We start from the raw sequence: 6,000 nt of genomic DNA, 5'->3' as shown, positions 1-6,000 counted from the left end.
TCTCTCTTTGAACTCCATCACTAGGGGAGCAGCTTGAAAGGCACTAGTAGCATATAGGGAAGAACTCAATTGTCTATTATCAGGGTGAGAGCTGGGGGATAACATTCTCCTAGACAGAAAGGCAGAGACAGAAGCCATTATTCCTTTTATAAGCCCTCTCCCCACAGACCCACAGAGCAGGTAGGTAGGGCCATACCGGAGACTCCATCATTCTGGCTCACATGGTTTGCTCTGCCCTGGTAAATCCTTAAGGCTCCACACCACCAAATCAACAGCCCACTACAGCTGTTAATAGTGGAAGCAAAAACCAGTATCAGTGAGCCCCCAGCCTTCATATCTCTGGCTAAGTGGCCACAGACCCAGCACCAGCAGCAGCCTGCTTTGGATCAGTTTGGCTTCATCTGGGAACCTCCAAAACAAGCACAATTAGGAGCCATCTGCAGATAGTTGCAACTCATGCTGGGTGGTCCTGGGTAGAAACATGGGGTGGGGGCTGACCCTGGCCTGCACCACTGGGGAAACCCTAGAACTGGTAAATCCCATGGAAAGCTACACGCCATGTTGGAACACTACCACTCTGCCCCTGCATGGCTAATCCTCCACACGGGTTAGTGTTGATGGTCAGTGGTCATAGTCAGTCCTTGCAGCTGACTTCCCTGGCTAAATCCCTCCCATTGACTGGGTACTCCTAATCCCTGTAGCAATCAAGGCTCAACTACAAGAGGAGGGTATACTCAGCCTGCACAGAGGGTGCACCTTGAGTACCCAGCTTGGATGATAAGACAGGCTGTGCTACTGGACCTTACAGTACACCTACTACATCAGGCCACACTACCAAGATAGGGAGTCATAGAAGCTCTACCTAATACATAGAAACAAACACAGGGAGGTTGCCTAAATGATGAGACAAAGAAGCATGGCCCAAATGAAAGAACAGATCAAAATTTCAGAAAAAGAACTAAATGAAATAGAAATGAGCAATGTATCAGATGCAGAGTTCAAAACACTGGATATAAGGATGCTCAAGGAACTTAGTGAGAATCTCAGCAACATAAAAAAGACCCAGGCATAAATGAAGGATAAACTAATGGAAATAAAGAAAAATTTACATGGAATCAATGGTAGAATGTCATGAAGCCGAGAATCATATCGATGGTATGGAACATAAGGAAACATAAAACAATCAGTCAAAACAAGAAGAAAAAAGAATGTAAAAAATGAGGATAGTGTAAGAAGTCTCTGGGACAACTTCATGTGTCCCAGAATTTGCAAGATAAGGGTAATAGAAGGAGAGTAAGAGAAAGAGCAAGAGTTTGAAAACTCTTCCCTAATTTGGTGAAAGATATAGACATACAAATCCAGGAAGCTCAGAGACTCCCAAACAACATGGACACAAAGAGACCCACACCAAGACACATCCTGATTAAAATGCCAAAAGTTAAAGATAAAAAGAGAATCTGAAAAGTGGGAAGAGAAAATAAGTTAGTTACATATGAGAGAGTTCCCATAAGATTGTCAGCTGATTTATCAAAAGAAAATTTGAAGGCTAAAAGGGGTTGGCAAGAAATATTCAAAGTCATGAAAAACAGGGACTCAGAGCCAAGATTGCTCTACCCAGCAAAGCTATCACTTAGAATTAAAAGGCAGATAAAGAGCTCCCTGGGCAAGAAAAATCTAAAGTATTTAGTTCATTATCACCAAACCATTATTATATGAAATGTTAAAGGGACTTATATAAGCAAAAGAAGATTGAAACTATGAACAATGAAATGGCAATGAACACATACCTATCAACAGCTAAATCTAAAAAACAAACTAAGTAAACAAGAAGAACAGAGACAGAATTATGGATACAGAGAACATTTTGATGATTGCTAGAAGGGAGTGGGGTTTGGGGGAATGTGTGAAGAGGTAAAGGGATTGATTAAGAAGAACAAATTGGCAGCCACAGAATAGCCATGGGGATGTAAAGTACAATACAGGAAATGGAGTAGCCAAAAAACTTAAATGTATGACCCATGGACATGAACAAAGGGGTGAAGATTGCCTGAGGGGATGGGAGGTGCTAGGTGGGTAGGTAAAGGGCATTACAATTAGGACAACTCTAACAGTATAATCAATAAAGTACAATTGAAAAGGAAAAAAGGAGTAAAGTGATTAGAAGGACCTGGAGAGTATTATGCTAAGTGAAGTAAACCAGTCAAATACAAATACCATATTATTTCACTTATATGTTTAGCTAACAAATGAATGAAAACAGATTCCTCGAGACAGAGAACAGACTGACAACTGTCAGAGGGGACGGGTTGTAGGGCTTTGTGAAAAAGATGAAGGGATTAAGCAAAAACAAAAAACAAAACTCAAAAAACTCAAGCCAGACAGCAGTATGATGATTGTCAGAGGGATAAGGCAGTGGGGGGTGGTGGTAGAAGAGTGTGTAGGAAGAATATATGGTGATGGAAAGAAATTGATTTTGGATGGTAAACTAGTAATACTTATACAGGGAATTTTTTAAAAGATTTTATTTATTTATCTTTAGAGGGGAAGGGAAGGAGAGAAGGAGAGAAACATCAATGTATGGTTGCCTTTTGTGCGTCCCCTGCTGGGAGTTGGCCTGCAGGGAACTGGCCTGCAACCCAGGCATGTGCCCTGACTGAGAATCGAACTGCGATCGTCTGAGTCACAGGCCCGTGCTCAATCCACTGAGCTACACCAGCTAGGGCTCTTATACAGGGAATTTTTAATAGAATTATATATACCTGAAACCTATATAATTTTATTAACCAATGTCATCCTAATAAATTCAATAAAAATAAATAAACAAAATAAAATACAATACAAAAAAGTAAAGCAATCTTCTCAACAAAGCATGTTTAAAATCTCATATGTTAAGGAAACAATCATGATGGCAATAAAATATTTAGAGCTAAGCAACACTTGAAGTACTATATGTCAAAATTTATGGAATACAACTAAAATACTTTGTAAAGTCATAAATGCATTTATTAAAGTGTAGTAAAAACAAAAAAGTGAATAAAATAGAGAAAAATAAAATTCTTTCAAAATAGAAGGAAATAATAGGTAAAATACATAAATTCAATCAGAGAACCAAAAATAGTAGAGCAAATCAACAAGCCCAAAATTAGTACTTTAGCAAAACTAAAATTTATAAATTTTAGCTGAATTAAGAACAACAAAAAGTATATATATATATATATATATCATGAAGTTATGAACACACAAGGGGAAAGAACTGTGGATATTGTAGAATTCATATCTGTTAATAGGATATATTTTTGTTGATGAAGAGCTATGTCAAACATACATAAGAGTTAATGGTGACATTTTAGACACTGTCTTATTAAGAGAGAAACAAGACAAAGGTGACACTGATTGCCCTATTTAGCATTAGACTGACAACTATACCAGTGCAAAAAGAAAAGAAAAAATAAATAGTACATAAAAGTGGAAAGAGACAAGTATTTTAAATTACAGATGATGCACATAGGAATGATTAGAGACTTTTCAGACAAGCTATTATAACCAGTAGAGTTTGGTAAATTTGTTGGAACCAAAATCAAAATACAAAATCTGATATTCAACAGTGATAGATATTAAGAATATGTCATAGAAAAAATTTCATTCCTAATAATAACAAAAAGTCAATGCTATAAAAATGTTAATTCTTTCTAGATCAATCTTTAAATTAAAATTTTGACAGTTTTTTTCTCCATGAATCTTTAAATGGTACACCTAAAATTCATAAGAAAAAGTAAAGAACCAAGAGGGACTTACTATGCCAGATATCATTTTTATTTCATTTAAAATTTTTATTTTCAATTATAGTTGATATGCCATATATTCATTTTAGTTGTAGAATATAGTGATTAGATGCTTATATACCTTATGCAGTGATCACCATGATAAATTGGGTAACTATGTAATACCATGCATAGTTATTATGATATTATTAACTATATTCTCTGTGCTGTACATTTCCATGACTTATTCTAATATAACCGGCGGTTTGTACTTTTTTTGTACCCTCCACATTTTTCACCCATTTTCTCATTCCCTTCCACCTAGCAACCACCAGTTTGTTTCTGTTTTATTTTGTTTTGTTTTTAGATTTCACATATAAGTGAAATCATAAGGTATTTGTTTTTCTCTGTCTGATATTTTACTTAGCATAACACTCTTGAGTGTTATGTGTCTGTCCTTTGCCAAGGACAGACAGCTGCAGGTGCAAAGAATCTTTTTAAAGAGCCAATGTATAAATTTTCACTTGTAGCCACTTACCCTGGGCTCTGCAAAGGGGATCAGAAAGGATTAGAGGTGCCTGAGAGACTGGGGATGATGGCTTTGGGAAGAGAACTGAGAGAACAGCCACCAGAATCCTGGTGCTGGGTCATCCTGAATACTGCAGGAGCCATCATGCTCAGGTAGACTACTCCCCTCCAAAGAGCATCAGCTTAAGGTGCAATAGCCCTGCCCCCAAAACTTACTCTGTCCCAACCTGTGGTCCTTAAGCCTGACTGTTGATTACAAAGTGACTAGATTAACAACTGAAGGAGTTAGCCACTGATGGTGGATCTCTGGTAGTTTTGATCAGGCTGCCTAAGGCCAGACTGGGACACCAACTGACATTGCCAGAAGCAGATCCACAAAGAAAAAAAAAGTGTACCTGCACAACAGCATACAAGACATGGTAGGTGGATGATCAGTCAGCCAACCAGAAGAAAGGACCCATCAAAGAATAATCCAACTATCAAAACCCAATTACAACCAGAGAGCCAACATAAATGGCATAAAAGGCATCCCAAGAGCATCAAGTTTAGGAGATCAAAGAGACTGCACCACTGAACTCCACAAGTCTCCTCCTATAGAAGTTCACGCCATGAAGACAGGTAGTCAAAGTAGATCAATCTAAGAAGCAGAAACAAACAAGAAGAGTCTCTCCTAAAATGAGGAGACAAATAAACAACTCCCAATGGGAAGGAAAGGAAGAATCCCCAGAAAGAGTACTAAATGAAATACAGGCAAACAACTATCAGACATTGAATTCAAAATAATGGTTATAAAAAAAGCTTAATGAGCTCAGTGAGAATTACCGAAAAGTACAGGGAAGCTATAAGGAACTTATACTGCATACTATATCAGCATGAAAAAGGACATAGAAACTATCAATAAGAAACAGGAGAAAATGAAGAATACAATTTCTGAATTGAACACGAAGAAGGAATTAAAAGAAAGCTAGATGAAGCAGAGGATAGAAGCAGTGAGCTGGAGGACAAGGTAGAAAAAAATTCACAGAGTGACAAAATGAAGAAAGATTCAAAAAGAATGAAGAGGGCTTAAGAGAACTGCAGGACAACATGAGATGTAACAATATTAATATCACAGGAATGCCAGAAGGAGAAGAGGTGCAAGGCATAGAAAACTTGTTTGATAATGTAATGATGGAAAATGTCCCTAACATGATGAGGGAGGAAAAAATCATACAAGCCCAAGAGCACAAAGGGCCCCATTCAAGATGAATTCAAAGAGGCCCACTCCAAGACATGTCATAACAAAAAAGATAAAATTTAAAGAGAAGGAGAAAATATTAGAGGAAGCAAGGGGGAAAGAGCTAATAACATACAAGAGATATGTTATTAGATAAGGCTATCAGCTGATTACTCAACAGAAACACTACAAGGCAGAAGGGAATGACAAGAAATATTCCAAGTAATGAAAAGCAAAGGCCTGCAACCAAGACTACTATACCCAGCAAAACTCTCATTGGAAATGGAAGGCAAAATAAAAAGTTTCTACCCCGCCCCCACAAAAAGGTCTAAAAGAGCACATATCCACCATCTAGCATTACAAGAGATGTTAAAGGGACTGCTTTAAGAAGGTGAAGAAAAAGAGGGCAAGAGGAACACAAGAACAAGGAGGGAAATTGGCCATGAATAAGTACCTATTATTAATAACCTTAAATGTAAGTGGATCAAATGCTCC

The sequence above is a fragment of the Sturnira hondurensis genome, unplaced genomic scaffold (genome assembly GCF_014824575.4).
Source record: "Sturnira hondurensis isolate 20B ecotype Veracruz unplaced genomic scaffold, ASM1482457v3 Scaffold0022910, whole genome shotgun sequence".
Lineage (NCBI taxonomy): Eukaryota > Metazoa > Chordata > Mammalia > Chiroptera > Phyllostomidae > Sturnira > Sturnira hondurensis.
The sequence above is the reverse complement of the archived record's forward strand: the minus strand, read 5'-3'. Positions refer to the sequence as shown.